The 26,952-nt window shown below is 50.2% G+C and overlaps 2 long non-coding RNA genes across 2 annotated transcripts; both read right to left on the bottom strand.

The window, feature by feature from the left end:
- Positions 1-12,489: 12,489 nt before the first annotated feature.
- LOC122492719 lies at positions 12,490-14,345 on the bottom strand. The gene is made up of 2 exons (XR_006299745.1): positions 13,995-14,345; positions 12,490-13,371 (listed from the first exon to the last, which is right to left on the bottom strand). It is a non-coding gene; the product is annotated as an uncharacterized LOC122492719 (long non-coding RNA).
- An 8,763-nt stretch (positions 14,346-23,108) lies between these two features.
- Positions 23,109-26,505, bottom strand: LOC122492718. Its single transcript, XR_006299743.1, has 3 exons — positions 26,122-26,505; positions 25,378-25,433; positions 23,109-24,218 (listed from the first exon to the last, which is right to left on the bottom strand). It is a non-coding gene; the product is annotated as an uncharacterized LOC122492718 (long non-coding RNA).
- Between the last annotated feature and the right edge of the window lie 447 nt (positions 26,506-26,952).

Genomic DNA, 26,952 nt, shown 5'->3' with positions numbered 1-26,952 from the left:
GGAGACCAAGTGAGGCCCTACTGAGAAGCAGAGGGAGGCTGGGGTGGCTGGTTAAACATCCTGAGCTCTCCCAGAGTGACATCTCTGGATATGGGGCCATGTCCCAAGGATGTGGGATGTGGGGCCCCTGAAAGGGACAGGCTGAGTGGGGTATAGGAAGGACGGTGGACCCTGCTATGACCAACCACCCTCACCAGCTCCATGGCATGGGGACCCAAGGCCACACCCCAGTGAATGCATGGTGCCCTCTGCTGAGGGTCAGCAGCCTAGACGGGGGCAGGGTAGGTGGACCCCGACTCAACTTAGGGCTCCTTTCTCTTTCCTGCTGCCTGTGACCTCTTGGATGTCCAGGAGCACAGAGGAGATGGACAGCCCCAGCTTCACCTGGAATGTTCAATGTTATTACTGTTCCTGGAGATGAGGCCCCTTCCAGTCCAGGGAGGGGACCTCAGAGATCCAGAGAAGTTGTTAGACCGTTCCTCTGTGGGGGAAAGTGCCACATCTGAACCGTGACCATGAAAATGCTCCACTGTTTCTGGAAACAAGTTTAGGGGGAACGCTTATAAATTACCTCGCTATCTGAAGGGCAACCCCAGATCGTTTAAAGGAGGCCGTGAAATAGCCCTTGTCAGTTTCCTCCGGGTTCGGGATTGTGTCTCTATTTTAAGCAAACGAACACTACCATGTCGAACCCGGATCTATGAAGACAGAGTTAACTGGGCTCAAATTATGAACGAACCTGGCCATTTGGTGCCTTGCAGCTGCAGGCTGAGCTGGGCACCCAAAACACCACCTTCCTGTCCAACGCCAAGAGCTGTCGGGCTAAGCTGATCAGCTCGCACAGAAGCAGCTGAGCAGTGCAGACACAACCCCACGCTGGAAACAGAAAGGGGTCCCCCAGAATTCAGTCTTCCGGAAAGAGGATGTCACCCACAGCCCTACCTCCTCCACAGAAATGCTGTTGGCTTCGGCTTCAGCCAATGACCCAGCGCCATGAGGCCCCTGGGCCTCCGTGTGCTCACCAAGAACCTGGAGGTCATGCTGAACTCAGAAAAACTCCCCTCACGTTGGGCTTATGTCTCGGGTCTGAGTTTCAGAAGCTGAGAAGCAAATGACATAATGGAAGGGTGAGATCCGAGCGCTTATTATCTGCGAGCCCGTTGTCCGTGCAGCAGATGCCACACGGGAGAAGTCACCCACAGAAGACGTATTAGGAAGGATGTCACCCCCTGTTAAAGCAGCACATTGTGTCCTGCGAGGGCCGGTGCAGTAAGTGGGAACGGAGAGAGGGTTGACATTTCGATTTAAAGCTCCAGTAACTTGCAGGTAACGTTTCAAGGATGTTCGGAGCGCAAGAGGCAAAGGAAGAAGACTGAGGGACAGAGATTAACCCCTTCGCCTCCACTGCACATTGGCCGTGACCATCTCAGCTACAAATAAGGGCAGAAGGCACCGCCAGGAAAGAGGGGGTGGGTGTTAAGAGGTTTCCATACCTTGGGACCAAGGCTAGGCGTAGTCACAAATAATTCTCAGGCAAGAACACGCTGCACGATGTATCTATTCCTTCAGACTTCCATTAACTGAAACAAATATTTATTAACTGTCCAATCTGATCAAAGATAAACATTGAGTACCTGTGTGAGGCTTAGCCCGGGTCCTCAAAGAGCCGAAGACAAAGCCAACCCACTTAAACGAGTTAGAGCGGTCAGAGGCAGCAGACTGAAAGAGCTAATGCAAAGGCGAATCAGAGGCCCGCGGTCCAGGGGCCTGGGGCAGGCGATTCAGCCCCTCTGGGCTGCTCTCACGGAAGCAATCTAAGTCCTTACCTAGCTATAATACACCACGCTTCTAAATATCCCAAGCCAGCTGGTAGCAATAAAAGCTCACGTGTACAGGGGAAGAAGAGCAGAGATAAGAAAAGGCAGAAAGGTCGGGAGAAGAACTGAAGGAACCCTCTGAAGGCCCTGGGCTCTGATCGAACAAGGACACGAAAACCAGAGTCAGTTTGCTATCCAGCTGAACACTTGACCAAACCCAAGGTGTACTGGCCTACACCTAAGACTCACTGGAACGATGCCTTTTCTCCGGGCTGTGTATCTATTGTCTCCGGGCTATTGTGTCAGATGCTGACAACAATCCTGCCAGATAAAACAAGGAGTGTTCGCCCATTTCACAGATGGGAAGCTGAGCCCGGCAGCCCAGGAGCTGGCCCGCCGCTGATGGTTGAATCCCCCCTTAGACAGCCTCACCGGGGAACCCGAGAGCCCCATTTTGAACTGAATCCCAAAATACAGATTTTTTTTTGGAGCCTAAAGACCTTCTAAGACTGCTGAACCAAGACATCAAAATACTCTCCGAACAGAACTGTCCTTTCATCCATTTCTGGAAACTTCTATAGATAGGACCACCACATAGCCCTTTGCCTGAGGGTAGGGGCAAGCCCCCGAGGTCAGCTGGGAGAAAAAAAAGCCCCTCATCAATCAGTACAAGGAGGCCAGCCGTCCACCGGGCTAGAATCCCTGCTGTTGGGATGGCTTTTTTCAAACCCAGGGTATAAAACGAATTAGGTCTGCAGGAATATTGAACTGCAAGATGGGGCGCGCACACACACACACACACACATGCATGCGTGTTCCGTTGAAGCTTCACTTGGGAACCACATACCCACAGAAGATGTATGGACGAACCCACGTAGGGAAGATTCAGAATCATGCACTCTGGATTCTTGGATCATGGACTAAGGAACTTTATTGTTTTTTAGGTTTACTTATTTATTTTTGAGAGAGAGAGAGAGAGGGAGAGAGAGAGAGAGCACGAGATAGAGAGAGAGAGAGAGCACGAGATAGAGAGAGAGAATCCCAAGCAGGCTCTGCACTGTCAGCACAGAGCCCAACCCGGGGCTCGATCCCACGAACTATGAGATCACGGCCTGAGCCGAAACCAAGAGTCAGAGGCTCAACCGACTGAGCCCCCCAGGCACCCCCCGCAAGGAGCTTCAAAGAGCCTCTAACGCCTCCTTCATTTTGGGAAAGAGGAAACTAAGGCCCAGAAAGGTCGAACGACTTGCTCAAGGTCAAAGAGCTCATGTTCAAGTTCATCGCCAGCCTGCCTCTCCAAACCGCAGGCCACAGCCTTCCCCTTTACGGAGCTAAGAAGAGCCGACTCCCTCTGCCCTTGCAGCCCCGCTCGGCAGGGGGTCGCCATCAGCAGCGCATCAACGCTGAGCTCTCCCAGGGGTCATGGCACACCTTCCACCATGGAGGTGAGCAAGGACTGGGCGCGGCGGGGGATGAAGGGCAGGGCTGGGAGGCGGGGGGGGGGGGGGGGGGGTGCCAGGAAACAGACTCCCTGGGAAGGGAGTTGAGACGGGGGTGGAGCAGAGGCGTGCACCCCAGAGGAGGCTCAACGAAGTGAGGGGCTGGGCCGTCTGAGCGGATACACCAGCTGGGCACAAACGAGGTGACAAATGATCCCGGTTACGCAGATTTCAAAAACAGGCAAAACTAATCTAAGGTGATCAGAGGCAGAGAAGTAATGGCCCTCGGGTGGGTAGTGGGGTTGCTTCCGGGAAAGGAGTATGAAGAAACTGGCTGGCTTGGTGAAAATACTCTCCATCTTGATCTGGGAGGTGGTTCTGTGGGTGGATGCGAACAGGACTGTGTACTGAGCTGTGCATTTACGGAGCTGTGCGTATGTGCACGTTTTATTGTGCGTAAGTTGTGCCTCGAACAGAATCCAGTGGAAAAAACAAAGAATGGATCCAATAGGGCTATCCTGTCCCTAGGAGTACCAGACATGGGGTCTCTGACTATTCATTTGGGCCATTTTAAAGGGGGGCCCTGAGCATCAGAAGGGGGAGTGAGCTCCACAGGTTTCAAGGACCCTATAACCACATCCTCACACTCTGGCTGACATCTGCCCAAACTGGTTCTCTCCCAACCGTCTCCTGGGGACCGTGGGTCCTGCTACTGTCCTGACTACAAGGCTCCCTTCCTCCCTCCCTGCCCCTACCCACCCCAATCACACACACACACACACACACACACACACACAGTGGCCCCAGCTAATGCCTCCAGAACCCTCTCAGCCAGTTGCCAAGCTCTTTCCCATATCTTCCTTAGGTCCACAGTCAGCCCCAAGCCTCCTCTTGGTGTTTCAGAATTTTCCTTGCGCCATGGCCTTCCCTTGCCCAGGAGAGGGACCCACAGCCTAGGCCGGCCCACCCTTACCCAGACGGCGGCCCCTCTCCCCTGGGTACCCAGGACTCCTAGGCCCCAGCCTCGTGCCTTCTGAGACGAGATCACTCCAGGCTGGCCCGACGCTTCTGCACAGCGGCCCTCAGGTATGTCATGAAACCAGTATCTACAGGACAAAAGTCTCTGTGTAAACATGCTTACTTAAACACAGAATTACATGCCGCTCACCCACCCCAGATTCCACATCCAAACCACTTGGTCAAATGTCCTTGTCCCAATGCTATACACCCATGGCTCAGTGTGGTGACGTAAGTAAACATGGGCTCAAAGAACTCAGCCCCAAGGTTGCTGGGTTTGAGCACGTGACTGTGATCAAGGAGTTTCGTGATAAAGCCCAGGTGAAAAGGGCTTGCAAAGATTACACACCCGACGACGGCAACAAATCAGGAAGCCGAGAGGTAACATCTAACACGATGATGTCCTTGCCCCTGGGAGGCTGCCTCCATGGACTGAAGAGGGAGGACATCCTGGAGGAAGCGGCATTTGAAGCGGATGACTGCAGTGAGAATATTACCGGAGCCCTTCACCCAGGACGCGTGTTGAGTCCTCTCAATAATGCCGTGGGGCCCTCGCCGCCCGCCTCCCTCACGGCGCTTCCCCGCTCGTGGTGTCATTCGTCCTGGCCGGCTTGGGCAATGAGAACACCTGCGGGAGGCAGGTACAGCCAGAGGGCCGAGGGGCTCGGCACCCCCAACCCACACCCCACTCCCCGAAAGGCCCGCCACACCTCGCCTGGAAAGCGCTTTATGACTTTCTAATCACTTTCACATATGTTTTCTCCTCTGAGTCTTAAAACCGGGATGGGTGTTATGATCCCCATTTTATTGGTGGGAAAAACAATACAAAACCAAACATGAAATGACTCAGCAGGGCACACGGTCAGTCAGCATCCAGGCTAGGTGAGCAGGTCCGTGACATGGTGCCCAGGGCTCCAAGAGGCCAAGTCGCATGCCACAACTTTTATTTTTATTTATTTATTCTTGAGAGGCAGGGAGAGCATGAGCAGGGGAGGGGCACAGAGAGAGGGGGACACAGAATCCGAAGCGGGCTCCAGGCTCTGAGCTGTCAGCACAGAGGCCGACGCGGGGCTTGAACTCATGAACTATGAGATCGTGACCTGAGCCGAAGTCAGACGCTCAACCGACTGAGCCACCCAGGTGCCCCCGTCACATATTTAAAAAGAAAAGAAAACCAATGATATGCAGGGCTGGGTGGGGGGACGGGGAGGGGTCCGTCAGCTTCTCTTAGATGCCCCAGATTCCTCCTACCTTCCTACTGTGGGGGTTTTCCACCGAAATCCACGTTGGCCACCACACCCCCTGGGATTCTGAGAAAGCCTTGCCAACCTTCCCAACAATGGAAAAGCTGGCTTTTCCTCAAGACCCCGAACGCCTGCACACAGAGAGGCCAACGATCGTGGAAGAGACGGTGACATAGCCTAGAAAGCTGTGACTCCCCGCCAGTGGAGGCGATCGCAGATTCAGGATGCACACCAGACTTTTCCACAGCTGCGTCAACAATAGCTATAGGGGAGAAATCAAGACGGTGCGGGAGGCTTTGGCCGCAGATCCCAGGTACCTAAACCAGCCAAGCTTTGGAAGGCAGCCACTTCAAATGTTCACGCTGAAACAATGCTTCGATATTTCTTTGGTTTCCACTGAGATTTCCACTGAATAACAGCTGTCGACAACTCAGGAAGATGGTGGTCCGTTCCAAGTCTTTCTTCTTCGCAAGTGTTCTTTTATAAACAGCCCACTGCTCTTTTCAGCAAGAGCAAAGCAAAAGACATCCACGGTTGTTCCGAGGGGGGCAAAACACTTCCACGAATGTTCAAGCCTTTGTTTTGTGCCTGCGTCTGAGGGATCAGAGTTCCTATGTTAAGAAGACAGAGTTCGGGGCACCTGGGTGGCTCAGTCGGTTACGCCACCGACTTCGGCTCCGGTCGTGATCTCGCGATCCGTGAATTCGAGCCCCGCGTCGGGCTCTGGGCTGACAGCTCGGAGCCTGGAGCCTGCTTCGGATTCCGTGTCTCCCTCGCTCTCTGCCCCTCCCCCACTCATGCTCTGTCTCTCTCTCCTTTAAAAATAAACATTTAAAAATTTTTTTAAAAAAGGACTCTTATTATTATTATTTTTTAATGTTTATTTATTTTTGAGAGTGAGAGAGACAGAGCATGAGTGGGGCAGGGGCAGAGAGAGAGGGAGACACAGAATCCAAAGCAGGCTCCAGGCTCCTCGGGGCTTGAAAAGATCCACAGATAATGACCAGAGCCGAAGTTGGACGCTTAACCAGCTGAGCCACCCAGAAGCCCCAAGAAGACAGAGTTCTTAAATATACTATTGAAGGAAGTGGATATTTGAAGCACCTTCTATTATCTTCTAGAAGCCTCCTTTGGTTTCTACAAAAGTTTCAGTGGAGTAAGTGGTGCTTACCAGGGGTTGGGAGGAGGCAGGGGGGGGGTTAGTAGTTCATGGGGGCAGAGTTTTCAGTTTGGGAAGATGAGAAAGTTCTGGAGATGGAGTGGGTAATAGCAGCACAGCAATATGAATGCCCCTGAGGCCACTGAACTGCACGCTTCAAAATGGCTCAGATAAGGGGCTCCCGGGAAGCCTAGTTGGTTAAGCGTCTGACTTCGGCTCAAGTCACGATCTCACGGTGTGTGGGTTCGAGCCCCATGTCGGGCTCTGTGCTGACAGCTCGGAGCCTGGAGCCTGCTGCGGATTCTGTGCCTCCCTCCCTGTCTGCCCCTCCCCCGCTTGCTCTCTGTCTCTCAAAAATAAATGTTAAAAAAAAAAGCTTTTTAAAAAATGGTTCAAATGGTACATCTGATGTTAAGTGTATTTTACCACAATAAAAATCATGCACAGAAAGCGTCCACGAAAGTTTTAAAAACTGTCCGCATGCTGAAAAGAATCCAAAAGGTTTTACACGTGTTTGCTCCTGTTCTGCTTCCTAGTTAAAACCAGCCTGTCTGGATGAGTTTACTGATTACTAACTCTGCATTCAAAACACCTGATTCGCTGAGCACCCCAGGGGATAACCCAGCGCCCCCCCCCCCCCGCCCCAGGCCAGTCCTGTGTGGGAGCCCCCAGCCCCCCGCAGCGCAGCTGTGTTCCAGCACCTTCCTCCTGCGTAGAACTCTCTAGACATTGTCTCACCTGTCCTTTCCTCTGGAGAGTTCTGTCCTCCCCACAGGGCTCAGGCGACCTGACTATGAGGTCGCGGTAAAAAGTCAAGAACCAGTTCTTCGAACCCTCTGCTCCGCTAGCCAGTCAAGTGGTTCCAGACAAATGTCTCGAAGAGGAAAACAGGCAGCCAAGCGCGACAGCGTCCTGAGTCAGCCCCATGGGTCGGCTGACAGGCTGGACCACGGCTCAAGGGCCCGGTTCTGGGCACACGTCCCTCAGCCGGTGTCCAGAAGGAGCACCCTAGGGGACTCACCAGAGGGGCACATAGTGAAGGACAATGAAACAGGAAGCCCAGACATTCCTGGAAGGACCTCTGGTTTCTACTTCCGCAAGCCTTCTTTCTTCCTTCCGCTCAGATTTTGAAACAGTGCCTTCCAAGTCACGTTGCCGTAGGATGAGATGGATCGCCTTTTCCAAGGCACCTTCCCTAGAGATCTCTTGCCTATCCCCAACAGCCCTGCAAGGGTTCTGACCGACTGGAGAGATAAGGGCACTGAGGCTCAGAGATGCTAAGTAACTTTCCCCAGGTCACACAGCTAGTGAGTGGCAGGGCCAGAATCGAACCCGGATCCGCCTCACCGCAAGGCCACACCACGTCAGCAAAGAGAAGTGAAACGCGGAGAGCTCACACTGGGGTCGCGTCCATTTATGACACCGAAGATCCGGGGCCTTGAAAAACTGCGCAGCAATTGGAAACGCTCTGTTCTCAGAACTGAAGCCGTCCCAGACGCCAAACGCTTCGTGGCCCCTTGCGCAGTCCCCGGCACCTCGGAGGCCCCCAGGAACCATGGCGGGTCATGGAACGGAGTCAAGGGCTATTTGCGTTAGTTGCTTGGATGTGGCCCCATTCAATAATTCGGTGAGCGGGCGAAGAAACCACATGAAAGAAATGAGCACATCCTTTGGAAGACTGCTTGACAGAATACGACAACACCAAGGCATCAGGCTTCCCCTAAAATTAGAGCCGCCATACGGTACTAATAACACCGTCTGGGCTCAGGCAAAGCGCTGGTCTGGCCGCGTTGGCAGCGTCCCTTCAAGAAGTACCTTGCCACCGCATACCTGCGTAATCACGGGCGTAGATGTCCGCAAGGCCCTGGCCAGCCCTTGCCCTGCAAGGAGGAAGTACCTTCGCGTGGGCTGGAGCACAGCTCAGCACGGGGTCTGCATTACACCCTTCTGCTCCCAGGGAAGAAAGAACGGCCCTCCTGGTCGCGGGAGGGGGTGGTAGTAAGCCAGGTCGGGAACACTGATCAAAGGCCCTTGTCGGAGCAGGAGGAGGCCCAGCTCAAGGGTTCTGGAGCCTTCTCTTGCATTCAGGCAGGCCGTTTACGCAGCCCCAGGCCACAGGTATCTGCACCAGCCTCCGTGGCCCTTGAGTTTGGAAACCCTCCCAAATCACATCCGGGAACAAGCAAAAGAATTGACCTTGAGCGGTGAGGTTTTGAAAAATATTTCCAATTCAGAGGTTCTCCAGCTCCGTGATGCATTCGGAATCCCCTGGAGGCTGTGTGAAAACAGATTGTGGAGGCTGCCCCCAGGGCTTCTGAATCAGTAGTCCTGGGTGGGGCCCGGGATCCACATCTCCTAAGCCCCAGAGGAGCTGCTGAGGCCGCTGTCCCAGGAGCCACACTTTGGGAACCGCTGTTCTCTTTATTTAAAGAGAATGATTTAAGGGCATGAGAACGTTGCTCTGAATAACAAGGATATTATTATCAAATGCCTCCCGTGTGCCAGATACTTCGCTGCCTTTGATATTTACAACACTCCTGCCAAGAAGGAATTAATATCCTGCTTTGCAGACTAGGATTCTGGGACTCGGGAGTTCAGGGACATGCCTAACGTTGCACAGCTAACCACCAGCAGAGTGGAGATTTTAACCGAGGTCAGGGAGACTGGAAACTCTCTTTCTCTCCACCTTCTTCCACTGCCTGTCTGGTGAACCGGGGGCTGGCACTGGAGGGGGGCGGGGGCGGGAGGAAGGTACATGCCAAGCAGGGGCATCGGGCGTGATGATGGGCACCTGACAAAGCCGTGTGCCAGGCAAGCCTAGAGACCACCCTGCTCGGCCACCTGCAAACGAGTCAGCCCCCCGAGGAGGGTGTGAGGGTCACGGGCACCAACAGAGGACGTGGACTCTCAGCTGGCCCAGTAGAGAGAGAACACCTATCCTTGGAGAGACACGGTGCCTTCCATCTGAATTACACTATCTCTGAAGATCCTCTCCTGCTGGGATGGGAAGGACGCTTGGGTCCGTGGTTGAGTGCACTTGAGAGAAGGGACCGTGTTGCCCATGTGCCTTTGCCAACTCAGAGAAGGAGAGGGAGGGAGCACAACCACCATTTACTGAGCATCTACTGTGAACCAGACGACTTCTCGTACCAACTGTCCGTTTTAGGGCTAAGGAGACGGAGGTGCAGAGAGGTTAAGTGACTTGCCCCAGGCCACACAGCAAGCGAAAAAACTGGCAGATGGGGCTTAAACTCAGGTGTCCAAGGAGACAGAGCTTGCACTCACCCCCTGACTGACACGCAGGATCTCAGGTGCAAAGTGGGTCCTAAAAATCCCTGGAGTCTGGCTCCTTCATTAGATAACTGCACTAAACTCATCAGACTTCGGCCAAGTTCTTTGGTTCCCAGGGATAACCAGCCTAAACGTGAGGCTCCGCCCATTAAGGAATTCCAGAAAAGCTCTCTATGGAGTCTCTAGCCTGAATTTCCAACGTCACCTTCTCCCCCAAAAGGTTCTCCCCTAACATGCGAGAACATCCCGACACCTTCCTGTCAGTGGGAGTTTAGTGAGATGGGAGCTCTCACCGAATCCGTGTGGATTGTAGGTCGGTGAGGCCAGGCCACGGGCAAAGGGACTCCCTCTTTATGTCCTCTCCCTGTCTGCCTTCCAGCCGAGAGAGGGGGCTTTCCTCTCTCTCCCCTGGGCCTCGGTGGAATCTGAGCTGACCTCGGTGGAATCAGCTCTGCACAACTTGTAACAGGAGAGAGCCCCCCACAGTCACAAAACACTGATCCAGGCGGAGCAACAATGCAGAACCACGCCTGCGCCCCAACCGCCAACACAACTGTGCATTGTGTTGTCAGGTTCCCACTGGGTGGCGGCCCACCCCCCACCCGACCCCCCGAAAGGAGCCGGCCAGGCCCTGCACAGACACCCGCTGGGCTCCAAGTCAGCTTCCGCTGCACTGTCTCAGCCGCATATTTTCACAGATGGGTCTCGAGGCGGCCCCCCTCCAGGACTGCGTCTTTGGAAGGCCCTTAACCAGAAAAGCCCTTGAGGGTACACCGGGGTAGGCCTGAGGACATCAACCAGCTCCTGGAGGAATCATCGAGCCAGGCAGCAGAAATGCAAATACCTCCGTGCTTCGGAGTGTAGGGAGAGCCTCCCTACGTCCGTCCATCGGCGCCCAACACAGACATTGTCACATTTCCCTACACTGACCTGATCAGGATTTCTGCCAGCTTAAACGCCCAGGCAACAGCAGGTGGGGGGAGCAGACTCTGAGGCTCACTGTGGCTGCGGTCTCCTACCGCTGAGTATTGTGTCTTGCCTTGTTTGATAACAAGCTGTTGTATGTCTCAATGTAAATACAATCTAAGGCGGCATATGGCTCGCAAGGCATCATTGACGGCTCTCCCCGTGCGCCAGCTTTCTGCTCTGCGAGGCTCGCTGCCCCCACAGTGCAGCCGTCGGGGCCCACCTTCCCTTGGCCTCAATCTGTCTGACGAGGCTCCCGCTGACGCTAACGGAAGGGAAGCGTGCGGGGCCTGGGGAGACCGGGCTCCGGCACGGGGTGCTAAACGAAGTCAAGCAACTGTCCAAAGTGAAATACTGAAGTGAGTCGGCTGTTCTGCAAGAAGATGTTTTTGGCTAAGGCCGCTTAAAAATGATACCCAACCAAAACATCTGCGACACCACAGAAACGGGGTATCCTTGCAAAGGACCGCACGACTGTTCGACTTAATCTATTCTCAGTGTGGCGTTAGACGCACCTAATGTCACCAGGCACAGAGCTCAGTCTACGGAGGAGACACATGAATCGCAGGAGTTGTTACGGTCACGCGTTTTCATCGTGAGAGCCTTGGGACCTTCTCAAAGCGTGAGGCTGCCAGGTGATCGGAGGGACTGGGGCCAGCAGGGCCCGGCAAGGCTGGTCATGGCATCCTGACCTGAGAGCATCATGGCTCTCCCTGGTAAGCCTCTGTTACACGGACACCCACCAGAAATGTTGTGTGGGCCTTGCCATCTACTCCCGCCTTCGTTATTTCTTTCTTTTCTTTTCTTTTTTTTACTTTAGAGACAGAGAGAGAGAGAGAGGGGAAGAGAAAGAGCGGGAAAGGAGCAGAGAGAGAAAGAATCTCAAACAGACTCCATGCTGTCGGTGCAGAGGCTGACACAGGGCTCGAACCCACAACCCTGGGATCATGACCTGAACTGAGACCAAGAGTTGGACGCTCAACTGACTGAGTCTCCCAGGTGCCCCTGCATTCACCTTTTTTTTTTTTTTAACTTTGCCCATATGCTCTCTCTCTAGGTGGGAATGTCTGTCTCAACCTGTCAGACCCTCAGGAACGAGAATTTCAAACCCCTTCTCCATATCTTTTGCTTTGTATTCTCGGGGATTGAGGGAGGCAGGGAAGCTCCCAGGACAACCATCATCAGCCAGGAGAAGGAATCCGGAGTCCAGGTGAAGTTATCGGGTGGATAGAGCTCAGGATCTGGGGGGAATGAAGTGACAGTAAATGGGAAGCCAGGTTAAGGGCACAGAAGGTGAAAGCCAGGTCAGCCGTGCCTCAGACACAGTCTGGATGAAGACCCACGGAGCGGGTTTCTGAGTGTGAAAAGAGGCCCTAATGGTTTAAAAATGCCTGGCCTGTCACCTTCTCACTGTAGTGCCCAGCTGGCTGGTTAACCCTTCATGTCCAGCCTGTCTGCCCTGCCAGACCTACGGCTACAGTAAAGCACCTGATAAATACCAACAGCCCTGACTGGAGTCCCGCAATTATCTCCCTGTATTTCAGTGGAACGTAATATTGAAATACAATATTTATTTTTTGCTTGCACACAGAATATTCCGGTTCAGCTTTGCAACCGACAGCTAGAGAGATGACAACACAGAACCGTAACCATACCTGTGAATTCCACCACAGAAGCACCATCGGGAATCGGCACAGAGCACCCCCCTTCCCACTATTGGCTGGAGCTAGGCTAACCTGGGGATGAGGGTCTAACGTGGGGTGAGAGCAGATGCCCTGCTGCAGTCAGGAAGCCCGCGGGGTGCAGCCCAGCCCTGCGATAGCAGGGTAGAAGCATCCCAGAAAGAAAGCGTGCCTCTGTCCAAGGCCTACCCATCATGCAACTTCATGCAAACCACAAAGGATACTTTTATTCCCGGCCGACTGTACAACCTTGACTTCAACTCTAATGCTGCACTGCTCCAGGAAGCAACCAGGATAGAAACGAGCCATGAAGCAGGCCAGGCCTCCAGAAAGTGCCCTGTCCAGAACCTCCCACCCCCCAGAAGTGAGCAGGGCAGAGCCACCAGAGGGTAAGAAGAGCCACCAGCCAAGTTGGAAACCCTTTCTGGGATCTTGCTGTGTTTGAGTGCTATCAACACTCCCGGTAGACTGAGGGGGTTAAGATCCTGTCCTGAGACCCGAGGCTTAGACAGCCCCACACTCACAAGAACAAAAATGTTGCTAATGTTCACACGGCCCCCCCAGCCACTGGGGATCCAGTGCTCAGGGCTGGCAAAGCCTCACTCATCACCCTAATGTCCACTCCTGTGCCCAACACAGCTCGGGCCCCAGGCAACAGCTTCTCCATGGCTTCTCCGTATCTTGTGTCCTATGTCCTTGGGAAAAAAGAAAAACTCACCGCCTGCAAGACATGAAGGTCTGTGGGTCGTACTGTGGCTGCAGATACAAGGCAAGATGGTATTCCAGAGCGCAGGGAGGATTTGACCGGGAGACACATGCAGGGGAGAGAAAACACAAGCAAATTAACCGGTCAGCTCTTTCCCCTCCGACCCTCCACTTCCCAAGAGAACTACTCATCCATTTCCTGGCTTCAACTCCTGGTCCTGTAGCTACTGGGGAATTACCACGATATTTGCACCAACGTGGCGGCTGAGAAACGTGATGATGCGCCTCACAATTCCCGTCACCCTCAACCCCGTGTCTGTGTGGGTCTAAACAGTCCGTGTGTGATGCATGATATGGATCCCTTCTGTTAGCCACTGGGTGAGAGTCGGAAGCCAGCAATACGAAGCATGATCGGCATGAATATTTAATCAGATTTCAGTTTTTAGAAAATTAAACTTAAAATTCAGTTTTCTTTAAATAATTTTGTCGTACCATTTTCCACATTTATTAATTATAATCTGTATTTTTCCCTTTCCCGTTTTAATTTTTATATTTTGTAGGAAAAAGTAACTTTCTTTGAAAATACATATGAAAAATTAATTTTGATATTTTTACATGTACTTCACACTTTTTATGAAACACACCCACGTGTTGCATATTTTAAATACACTTACATTTTTTAAGTCCTTGAGCTCACTGCCGTCGACAGAACAAACTTATGTGAGCACATTTGCCACAATGACAGAATTCGTGACCACGCTGAGCCGAAGACAAAAATTTAAGGAAATAAACATGAAATAATTACAAATTATGCGCCTTCATTTTGTTAGTCATTCAAACAGAACAAAGGAACGTTTAAGCACGTGCAGTAATAGTTAATGCAGCCGCTTTGGGACAGCTGCCAAACTTTGGTCATGTACAAATCACAGCTTTACACGTTTTTCAGTTGTCCTTATGAATGTGTAGGGTTTTTTTTTAAGTTTATTTATATTTATTTTGAGAGAGAGAGAGAGAGAGCGCAGGTAAGGGGCAGAGAGGGGGAGAGAGAGAATCCCAAGCCGGTTGCACGTTGTCAGCACAGAGCCTACTTTGAATCCTCTATACCCTCCCCCTGCCCCTCCCCTGCTCACACGAGTGTGCACTCTCTCTCTCTCAAAAATAAATAAACATTAAAAAAAAAAAAAAGGTAAGAAGACAGAGCATACTTTATTTAACCGTTGGTAGGCTGATTTATATTCCTAAATACTGGGACACACGATGGTCCCCAATTGTACCTGTCCGGAGCTCTGCTAACGCCCAGAGTCAAGCCCACAAGTCTGGAGAGGATTTGGCCACACGCATTTACAAACACGGAAGACAGACGCCATTATACATTTTCCTTTATTTTTAAAAACAAATTTTATTTTATTTTATTTTATTTTTTTTACGTTTCTATTTATTTTTGAGACAGAGAGAGACAGAGCATGAACAGGGGAGGGGCAGAGAGAGAGGGAGACACAGAATCCAAAACAGGCTCCAGGCTCTGAGCTGTCAGCACAGAGCCCGACGTGGGGCTCAAACTCACGGACTGTGAGATCACGACCTGAGCCGAAGTCGGACGCTTAACCGACCAAGCCACCCAGGGGCCCCTAAAAACAAATTTTAATGTTTATTCATTTTTGAGAGAGAGAGAGAGAGAGCGTGATCAGGGGAGGGGCAGACAGAGAGGGAGACACAGAATCAGAAGCAGGCTCCAGGCTCCGAGCTGTCAGCACAGAGCCTGACTCGAGGCTTAAACCCACAAACCATGAGATCATGACCTGAGCTGAAGTCAGACGCTTAACCGACTGAGCCACCCAGGTACGCCTTATACGTTCTCCTTCAAATAACCACCTTTAAGTAACTTCAAAACACCTCCAGCTTTTGTTCATAGGAATTTCTTTGGGCCTTTACAATAACTTTTCTCACTATCTTGCCGAGTAAAGCACCCCAGCACACGGCTCAGCGCCCGACACAGAGATCTCCCGTAAATATTTGTTGACCGAACGCACTTTACCGACCACAGATTGTGCTCTGGCTTCGACCCCTCTATGCTGCCCGCACCTCATTCATTACCTGTAGGAAGAGAACACGAAACCTCAGCAGAATGTGAATGAATCCCGGATGGTTCAATCGACAGCTTGTAAACCCCCCCGAAAGGAATGGTGACTTCCATTTCACTCATGTGTCACAATCGGACACCTACTGTAAGCTGTCACCATCACCCTCAGGCACGGGTGGTGCCATCTCCGCAGAAACGGGGGTCCCGACCGTCGTACTGTGACATCTCTTGGACGGCCTGCAGCACAGGGCACTGGAGCCACAGAACCTTCCCCTCATTTCGGGAAGAAAAAGAACGGCCGCGTGTGCAGCTGTGCTATGTCACCGAGCACGTCCCCGAGAGGACGTGAAGAGGCTGTAGGCGGAAGCGGAAAACAACACAACAACCCAAGCTGGAGAAAAATAGCTGAGCTTCGCGTCGAGAGACGATGCATTTTCAGCCGGCCACACGCTGTGCACGGGTTGCCGATGGCTCACACTCAGATTGATCTGGAAGCGACAGAACCACCGGGTAATTTCACCAGGCAACGAAACACGCCAAACCCCCGTTTTCTTATCTGCACAAAACAGATCCATTTCTCCCAAACGGCCAAGAATGGCACTGTCTTTGCCCCCAAAGCCGTGCTTCCCAAGATTTTGCACAAAAGGGCACACATACGAAATCGTATTTGTGTGGGCCCCCCCACCCCGGGGTAGATGGGAGGCTGTCGCTCAAAGCAGAAAGTGATCAGCTGGGGATCTTTGGTTGCACATGCTCCTTCCTGACCCCCGAAGAAGGCCAGCGCGGCGGGGGGAGGGGGGAGGGGTTGCACTGTATTGGCACAGCCGAAACCCATTTGGCTCATGCCTCAGTCCATCATGAAGTCCCAAAAAGCCAACGGAGAGAGGTCCTTTGTAATTCTAGGATGCAAGGCTCACCGGGGGAGGGGATTAGGAAGGACCCACCAGGAATTATGTGAGGAGGCACTGCCTTCTTGGGCAAGTGCATGGCCAAGCACAGCCCTGTCCTTTGTAGGAAAACAGGATCCATGGTAGAAAAGCATAAGAGAGGCCGTGAGAGGCTTTATTCCGGGCCTCCCCTTTGCCCAGCCCAAATGAGCTCCTGCACATTCTCAGATTCTCTGCTGAGCTCTGCCAATTCTCCCTCGACCGAAAGAACGGGGGCGCCCTTGTTGGTGGCTGTGCCATCCTGAGACACTGCCTGGAGAGCCCCTGTATGTTTAGCCTTTCATCTCTAGAGTGAAAGGAATTTTTAGAGCAATCACAGTAAGTAGGAAGCGTGTTGTAAGGAAGGAAAATGGTTTGCAGATCGATAGGATTAAGAAAGTAGGTGCTCCTAAATTCATAGCAAGCCTCCGGAGTGGCCCCAAAGGTGACCGATTACAAGTGTTGATTAAATTGCGCTTCTGAGCAAATCTTGAGAGGATAAGACATAAATAATGCCTGAAAAGCATTTTTATGTCCTGATTAAAAGTCAGGCATGCAGTGGATCAGACACCCAGAGCAAATCAGTTTTTAAAACTCCCCTCTCTATGCGGCCAAGTTATTCATCTAAGAATCACATAATAATCGGTAATAGCCATGACCCTCTTGATGAGTTCGTTAGCTTTAAAATGAACCATTAACAATTGAGAAAGAGAAATGAATGCCAGTGTGAAAAACAGCGCTTGGACTCCGTGAAACATTTCATGTATGAACTAATATTTGCACTACCAACTAAAAATGTTACACCTTCCCATTCACCCTCGGCCTCGGCTGGGCTAAATTCTTAACGTACACGAAATCGCCAAGCAGTCACGCGGATGACAGAATCGAGGTAGCTCAAGTACGTGTCTTTGTCTTTAAGATCACTGTGCTACCACTCATCTTGTTTTGTTGTTGTTGTTTTGTGTTGCTTTGTTTTGTTTTAGGTACGCTCCACACTGGGAGTAGATTCCATGCCCAGCATGGAGCCCAACATGGGGCTTGAACGCAGGGCACTGAGATCAAGACCTGAGCTGAGATCAAGAGTCAGGAGCTTAACCGATCGAGCCACCCAGAGGCCCCTACCGTTCTTTCTGAATCTAGCATTTCTTATTTGTCCTTTGAGAGATTCTATTCATGTATAAAACATACATACGTACATACATGTCACTTTTTCAAATATTTTTCAGTGTTCTGTATAGTGTTTATTTCGCTAGAACTCTGTATATTGGAGGTTATTTTTGTATCGTTATATATAGATCTGCCTTATTCTTGTTGATCATATTCCATTAAATTGATATACTATTTTTAAAAAGAGGAATATGTCACACCTCGGTGGGGGGTGTTGGAGACAGGGACAGCACCCTAAGTGAGCTTGGATACTTCCAGACCATTATGATGAATGTACTCCCGAAATAAACTGTGTGGCTGGGTAAGCATGTGTTCAGTGGGCGGGGTGGGGGGCCCAACTGCCTACTGGGAGTTCTCCAAGTGACCTTTCACAGAAGACAATGTTTAGGAAAAAATAGGTAATAAAAATATGCCAAAAAGTCTATATATGTTTTATTAAAACTCAACAGCCATTGTGCCAACTGTTGAGAACTTAGAATAACAACACTATTTTTGCGGGGAGGGATATTTTATCAGATACTGTTTGAAATTGCCCACACGGTGCCTGGGTGGCCCGGTCAATTATGTGTCTGACTCTTGATTTCGGCTCAGGTCATGATCTCACAGTTCGTGAGATCAAGCCTTGTGTTGGGCTCTGTGCTGACAGCGTGGAGCCTGCTTGGGATTCTCTCTCTCTCTTTTTCCCTCTCTCTCTCTCTCTCCCCTCCCCCACTCGTGCTCTCTCACACACTCTCTTTCTCAAAATAAATAAACTTTCAAAATAAAATACAATTGCTCCTATATGGCGACCATAAAAAGTGGACTCACTTTTGGCTTTATTTTATTCTCAGTCTTAAAGTCCCTTCAGATAATGCACCCCGTCTTGCTTGCAACCAGTGGAAGATGGCCCTACCACTGCTCCCCTCCAGTTCCCTGCTGCACTTGGCTGTGTCGTTGGTGTTCGTTCTGGTCGCAGCTTAAAATCAAAGCTCTACCCCTGTATTTATGAAACTGTCCAATCAGCTCCGTTTTGAAGCGACGTCACTAAAACGGATGGTGGAGGGCTTTCCCATGACAAATCCCAATCTCCCCTGTGCTGCCTCTTCTCCAGCGCCAGGCAGTTGACATAAAGGTTATGTACTTGAAAGGTGAAAGAGAAAACCATGCCTGTACGTTTCCGACTCTTGTCGGCGAATCCAGCACGGGTGCGGCTGCCGCGTGCCTACTGCCAAGAGCATTTTCTTCATCTCGTTGAACTCTGTGGACGCTGGGAAGTAGCTATAAAAATGATCAGCATCCCTGTTTTTCAGATAAGAGAGCGAAAGCTCGGAGAGGTGAAGTGAATTGGCCGTGGCCTCAATCCCGATCCGTACCCGGCTGGTTTCAATCCCGATCCGTACCCGGCTGGTTTAGCTCTCAACTGTCAGTGCGGGCCACTCAGTGTGCATGCGAAACGTTAAACCTCTAACGTTCTAGAATGAACGTGTTCATCAGGTTTATTGGAAGATAAGAGGAGCAAAGCTAAGGAGGAGCCAGAGCTAAGACTCTGGCATGAAAGGCAGGCTCCCAGCTCCCCCTGGGCCACCAGGCGTGAGGAACGAAGTCAGAAAGAACACATAGGAGGTGACAAGTGTCACTTAACCCTAATGGTTCAGAGGCGAACATCATGAATGCATCCTTCTCACAAACCTTGGTTGAGCACCTTGATTGTAACAAGTGCTTCCCCAGATGCCACAGCAGAAACATTTTCCCCTCCACCCGAGATGGGGCTGTCCGAGGAAGGCATCACCATGAGGAAATGTTGAAGCCAATGTGGCCCAGGCCAGATCTTAGAGAACTCACATTCCATGTGGAAAACAAGGGGGGAAAGTCTGGCTGTTTCCACAAGCTAGGGAGACAAGGGACCTCATCCAATTATAGGCTTCCTCCTTGAGAATTCATTTTCCATCAAAGGTACACTTGGCCTTGGGGTTGGCCAACCCCTTACTCACAGCATTGGCTTGGTGATTTTGTGTCAGGCTGTTGGTCCTGGACCTAACGCTTTTATTTCCTCAGCTGCTCTCACCCCAAAGCACAGCCATTTCCAGAAACACTGGCAGCTTCCCAAGTACGAAGTCATAAGTTTCTAAGATTCTCTGGTGTATCCAGCACTCAAATTTCCCAGACCACCACCTTGACCGCAAGTCCCATTGTTCCCTGGACATCCATATGTTCCGGTGATTGGAACCTTGAGCTTTGGGACATTGGACCTGTTTCCACCTCCTGAAAGCAACTCCAAATCAGCCCTTAACACAGCCGTCTCCCACAATGCCCTTGGTGGGAATGGTCTAAGTCCTTTATGACCAGTATGGAAAGTTATGTAGAAAACTGTAGCCATTACCTGGATACATTTTGGTCAAAATAGCACTTGAGTCTGAGATACCGGAAAGCTGAGACTTTAAAGGGGTTCTTGGGGACTTTTCCTGATTCCCCCTCAAGTGATCCATATGACAGTCATGATTCCCCACTTCTCCCTTGTATAGCCCAGTCTGGGTTGCAGAGGCATTTAGTGCCCCATCTACTCAGAATCCCTGGTAGACCCCAGAGCTCCATGAACAGACTTCCGTGAGAAAAGAGAAAGGCATTGTCTCTCTCCTGCCTTCCGTGTACCACAACTGCCTGTGCCCACCCCACTCTGTGGTGGCTGCCCCCTCCCTTGTTCAACCTCTGAGTTTTCACTTTTTGCAAAGTCAGTCCTTCCTTGGATGGAAACCACCCGTTGCTTCAATAGCCCAAGGAAAAACTCCTTCCTTTGGGGCATCCGTGGAGTCTGCCTTGTCCAGTGACTCTAGAGTTGTCAGAGCTGGTCCAGTGAGCTTCTCCTTATCATGCCATTGGGAATTGGGCTCCTTTGAAGAGACTGCTCTGTGCCCACCAAAGTGCTGCTTCCAGATGGGCTTCCTGAGGAAACTGAGGCTCAGAGAGTTGAAATGGCTCATCTAGGGTCACTTAGGCAGCAACGGTGAAAAACCCAGCCCCACACCATGTCTCTCAGCCAAGGCTGTGTCCTCATTCATTATATCGTTAGATATGCCCTGAGTTTGGCTTCAATGACCTCCAGAGCTCCGCTCAGACACCCTTCTCTCCTGATTCCATTTCTTCTTTAGTTTTGTCAGTGGTTCTGTCTCTTCCCACATGAATCTTTCTACATCAAAGTCACTCAACAGTTCCTAAGAGTCACTGGAGTACCCCGTATATTGCAGATCCCTGTGCCAAACAAGTTCCATGAAACGTCTAGAAAAAGACTCCTTGTTTCGGCCTCACAGCATTTCCTCCATGCCCTTCCAGCCCATCCAAATCCTCCCCACACTTTCAGGGCTGGCTCGGGGTCCCCTAGAGCTCTGCTGCCTGGTACAATAGCCACTCACCACTGGTGGCCACTGAGCACTTGAATGGTGGCTGGTTTGAATTGAGATGAGCTAAAAGTATAAAATACACATACCAGATTGCAAAGACTTAGTATGAGAAAAAGAATGTAAAACATTCTCAGTAATAATTTTTGCATCGATTACTTACAAAAATGACAACATTTGAGTATGTAGGGCTCAATGAAACAAACACCTAAAATTAATTTCACCAGTTTCCTTTTGGATTTTTTGTAAATGTGGCAACTAAAAAATTCAAAATTACATATGTGGCTTGCCTTGTATTTCTACCGGGCAAAGATGCTTTAGAAACAGAGTATTTTTAGTCCAGGAGAGGCAGGGAATCATTCTTCATTCACCAAAAAATTCAAGGAGCAGACATTCATTAAATACATGAAGAATAAAAGCAAAGCACTATGCTCGTTATTACGGGGGGTACACATTTAATAAGACAGGTTCCTGCTCTACAAGGGCTTGCGTCGTCAAGGACTAGAAGCTCATACAAATTGCTGGGTTCCCAAATGGCCATAGGACAACACTAACTGAGGTAAAATTGCACACTTTGGGGATATATAGGTAGAGGCAGGTGGGGGGACTTCACAGCACAGGAGGAGTTTTTACGATATCAGTTTTTGGATTCTCCAATGAAAACCAAAATAACAATAGCTTGAGAAAGACAGTGAGAGAGAGGGAGGGAGGGAGGAAACTTTCGTTTTCCCTCAGATTATTGCTTGGACGCCAATTATCCAGGACTGATGGGACAGTTGCACCATGTTGAGAACCCAGACACCTTCCATCTTGTTGCTCTGCCAAGATACCAAATCCTGACACCGAGTTCATGTTCCTGCCAGCAAGAAGGGCGGAAGGAGCCAGTTCTGAGTCACACAGCTGCGCTCAGCTTTAGGGATGGCTCGGAATGTTTCACTTTTTGCCATGAGTCCAGCTCAAGCTCAGGGTGTCGATGACCACCAGAATCAGAAGGGAATGGATCTTGCAGAGTAGCTCACACTCTCTGCCACAGAGGGATTATCTGGGCCGAACCAGGATGAATGGATAGGATTTAGTGGGTGGGGATTTAAGAGATGCCAGCCTGCAGGAACCTCATTAGCAAAAACACCACAGTGTGAGAGCATCTGACAAGTTTGAGGGATGACTGAGTGACACATGAAGGAGATGCCTCGGTCTGAGATAAAGAATCGGAACTCTTTGGAACGTCCTCTGTACAGCCAGAAGCACTATTCGGTCTCCTGGGTTCTTTCTCAAGCGAAGCTGGGTGTTCCTTTAAAGCTCCAGGGATATCCGTCACCTGGAAAGGAAGCAAGCTAAGGGTGGGGACCCACAGAGCCGCTGAGCCTGTGCAGACAAGGACCAAACAAGACACACAGGACTAGAGGATCCCCAAGTGCGGGCACAACAAAGTCATCCTAACCAGGAAAAGCCTCAGTAGGCATAGAGACCATGGATTTCCCATGTCACCGGATCCCTAAGTTTGGTTAAGTCAGGTTTGGAATCTCCCCAATGAATCTGTCATTAATCACCTGTACAGGTAGCTTGTGCCTACCATATGTTTGCAGTCTGTCTCCTGTCGCTAGAATATGCCATGAATAAGGGCAAGAGCTTTTGTTTGTTGCCTGCGGGATCCCCAGCATGTAGAACATAGCAGGGACTCAGTAAATATTTGTTAGATGAATGAATGAATAAATCATCAGCACCCACGGTAAAACCCCTGTGTAACACCAAAGAAGACATTTGAGAATGTGACGCTCTTGTGACAACTTTGCTGCAAGAAATAAGAGAGGTCATATTTGTTGCTCCATAATTTCCCATTAGCCAGACTTCTTATTTGTTTTCCCCACAGCGCTCTGAGAAGGGCATTCTTCCCATCTCAAGTGAAGACACTGAACCTCAGTAAACCTGCAGTTGACCCTGAACAACAAGGGTTTGAAATGTGGGGTCCACCTACGCGTGGATTTCCTATACTGCCGAACTAGAAATGTATTTTCTCTTCCTTATGATTTTCTTAATAGCATTTTCTTTTCTCTAGCTTACTTTATTGTAACAGTATGCAGGGGTGCCTGGGTGGCTCAGTCAGTTATGTGTCCAACTCTTGATCTCAGCTCCGGTCATGATCTTACAGTACGTGGGTTCGAGCTCCGCATCGGGCTCCACATTAATGGTGCAGAGCCAGCTTGGGATTCTCTCTCTCTCCCTCTCTCTCTGCCCCTACCCGGCTCGTTCTGTCTGTCTCTCTCTGTCAAAGTAAATAATAAAAATTTTTTTTAAAAACGAATACAGTATATAATACATATCATATACAAAATATATGCTAATCGACTGTCTGTGTCATCGGTAAGACTTCCGGTCAACAGTAGGCTATTAGTAGTAAGTCTGGGGGGCAGTCAAAAATTATACTCAGATATTCAACTGCGAGAGGGTCAGTGCCCCTAACCCTTGCGCTGTTCAAGGGTCAACTGTGAGTGCCTTGCCTAAGGTCACTGAGGGAGGAAGAGAGAAGTCTGAGATTCAAACTTTCAGCTCCAGAACTACTGTTCTTTCTGCCTGTTTCTTTTCTTGCATAACACTCCCAAGATTTTCGGTCAATGTCTCCACTACAGATAAACCCACACCAGAGGCTCCAATGTCCCCGCCCAGCCGATGTGAAAATCTGTTGGTCGGGTATCACGTGACCCTCCTCAGGAAAAGAACTGGCCTTGCCTGAGACCACGGGGGGTACCAGGCACTGTAGTAGATACTTTCCACGCAATGCCCTCTTCCGTCTTCACACAACCCCATGAGGCTGGGACTATCACTTAGCTCCGTTTGGGGAATTAGTAAGATTCTGAAATCGCCTTTGCTTTTCCTCCAGGTGCCAAATCCCTGAACTGCTAAACGAGAATGGGGTAATCCTGGTATTCGGAGCTAGTGAGTAACTTTGCCAAAGTCTGTATGAGCAGCTGGAAAAAACACTAGGAGAGACGCATGCACCAGCCAAGGAAAAACTCTTGTGGTTGGTAAATAACGCAGGATCTGTATGGTGGGTTCCAGACAGAAAGGGAGATTTAATTTCTCCTTATGCATTTTTCTTATTAAAAAAAAAAAAGAGTTTCAGCACTGAGCGCTTTAATCACAGCATCGTGGCATATGTGTGGTGCTGACATCTGGAAATATTTAGCAGTACCACAAACAAATAGTTAAGGAGTTCACCCAGAGCATCCAACACAAATTTGACTCTAACCCAGATTCCTAGCAGCACCTATCAAGAGTGAACGGGCGTAAAATTCCTGCATACGTCTCACCTTCCTCTGTACCAGCCACAAACACAGTTGGATCCGACTCCTGGGCCTGGAAGAGACAGGGGGATCCTGGTATGTTTCCCACCGGCAGGATCAGTGGGACCTGGCAGAGCCCCTCTTCCCCATAGATGCTATGGAATGGGCTGGGCAGACTCACCAGCTTTAGTTCCAGATGGAGCTAGACATTGCCACACACACACACACACACACACCCTGGCCAGCTCCTGCTGGGCCTTCTTCCCTACTGGGCCGGACCAGCCCCTTCCCCTGTACTTCCAAACCCAGGCGGCTACTCTGGGTTACTCCAGTTCAGCCAATGCACCTTGCCTGCTATTTCCATTGTCATCGCGGCTTTCAGAGTCTTTGGGACACTCCTGCTGCCCCAGGATTACCAAACTGTTCCACCAAAGAACACACGTACCCAAACAAAATCTGAATCCCCTCCTCTTCCGGCTCTGCCGGACCCCAATCCCACCCCAACCTGGCCCTCCTTGGCTTTTGCTCTTTAGTTTCATAGAGAGAATGTTGGGAGATCATATCAGGTCCCTGGATATACTTGCGTATGTCCCTTCACTGCAGAATTAAACTCATGCTCCTCCCCAAACTTACTTTCCTTTCTATATTTAGTCCTGACTCAGTGATTAGCAACGCTGTCTGCTCAAAGATAGAAACCAAGAGGCCACCCCAGACTCCTTCTTCTGCCTCATTGCCTCCATATCCAAAGAAATACCAAGTCCAATGACTTTTTTTTATCCTAAAAACCTTCTCACAGTTGTGCCCTCCTACCTATCTGCCTCTGTTAGCTCTCAAATAATTATTACGATACCCTCTGAGTTGGACCTCTAGCCCCTAATGCCTACAACAGTCTTCCTAAAACATGAATTGGATTACGAGCTTCTCCTCCTTGGAAGCCTTCGTTGACTTCCCAAGTGAGTGATGAATGATCTTCTCTCCTGGGAAATGTAGCCCAGCTCTCCAGCCTTTCTCCTCTCTCTCCCTCCTGGCTTTAATCTCCAGATCAAAGGGCTCCAACCAAGGTCTTGCAACCAAGGGCTGCAAAGTCCATGAGCCACTGAGATGTGCAAAACGCCCGGCATATGCATGGTTTCTAGAGCGATTTCCAATCGTGTTCTAAGGGTTCCCAAGAGTCCATAACTTGAACAGAAGTCACGAATGCCTTCTCACGTGGCATTCCTTCACAGGCTTACCTCCACTCGTCTCACACATAGCTTGTCAGAAACATCCACACATATTTGACCATAACCTAGGGTAAGAAACAGGTTTTATTTATATATAAAACAGAACCAAACCTTTACCGAAAAGTTCTTAAGCTTACTATATCCTACGCATGTTAATCCTTCCTATTTTTGCTATTTCCATTTTTTAATACTGACTGTGACCGCTTAAACTCATTTTACAACCCTCCCGCCAATGGATCCAACCTGCAGTTTAAAATTTAGGTCTTGGGGGCGCCTGGGTGGTGCAGTCGGTTAAGCGTCCGACTTCAGCCAGATCACGATCTCGCGGTCCGTGGGTTCGAGCCCCGCGTCGGGCTCTGGGCTGATGGCTCGGAGCCTGGAGCCTGTTTCCGATTCTGTGTCTCCCTCTCTCTCTGCCCCTCCCCCGTTCATGCTCTGTCTCTCTCTGTCCCAAAAAAAAAAAAAAAAGTTGAAATTTAGGTCTTGGTACTATATCGTCTTTGTGGTTCTCTATTATTTTTTGTCTTGACTCCCAACTGGACTGTAAACTCCTTGAGGGCAGGGATCATGATATACACATTTTCAATATTGCCCATAGCACAGAGTAAGTGCCTTAGAAATGCAGGAAATCCCCTGGAGGGAATGTGGGGAGGCCCTGAAACAAAGGTTTCCTCGGTATAGAAACTGCCAACTATTTTATGTATGGGGATGTAAAAATCATGATTTAATGGAAAAGAATTCCCTGGGCCGTACCTGGGAGTAAGGTGGGGTCGTAGTGGTGTTGGTTTAGTGTAATCACCGTCCACGAAGTCCAGTCTGGGTTTATGCAGTAGGAAATACATGGGCCCATGAATAGCTCAGCAGAACAATAAAGCCTAAACACTTTGAGGTCTCTCTCCCACTAGACGTAGGAGAAAAAAACTAAATTATTAATGGAATTAAAACGCGGCTTTGCGGAAGACACAGAGGTGAGGAAGTAACTTTTTTTTTTATTATTAAATCTATCGATCAGTCTTTGAGAATTTGTCATTCTCTGCTATACCAGGCAGAGGATTTTATTTTATTTTTATTTTTTTAACGTTTATTTATTTTGGGGAGAGAGAGAGAGAGACAGAGAACAAGTGGGGGAAGGGCAGAGAGCAGGAGACACAGAATCCCAAACAGACTCCAGGCTCTGAGCTGTCAGCACAAAGCCCTATATGGGGCTCAAACTCATGAGCCACGAGATCATGACCTGAGCCGAAGTCAGACGCTCAACCGACTGAGCCACCCAGGCGCCCATCCGGGCAGAGGATTTTAAATTTTTTTTTTTCAACGTTTATTTATTTTTGGGACAGAGAGAGATAGAGCATGAACGGGGGAGGGGCAGAGAGAGAGGGAGACACAGAATCGGAAACAGGCTCCAGGCTCTGAGCCATCAGTCCAGAGCCCGACGCGGGGCTCGAACCCACGGACCGCGAGATCGTGACCTGGCTGAAGTCGGACGCTTAACCGACTGCGCCACCCAGGCGCCCCCGGGCAGAGGATTTTAAATACATGAAGCCATCCCTCCAGAGCTTGATAAACCAGTAAACGTGTGGAAAC

Source organism: Prionailurus bengalensis, chromosome D2 (assembly GCF_016509475.1).
Source record: "Prionailurus bengalensis isolate Pbe53 chromosome D2, Fcat_Pben_1.1_paternal_pri, whole genome shotgun sequence".
Taxonomy (NCBI): domain Eukaryota; kingdom Metazoa; phylum Chordata; class Mammalia; order Carnivora; family Felidae; genus Prionailurus; species Prionailurus bengalensis.
This window is presented reverse-complemented; position numbering and strand designations above follow the sequence as displayed.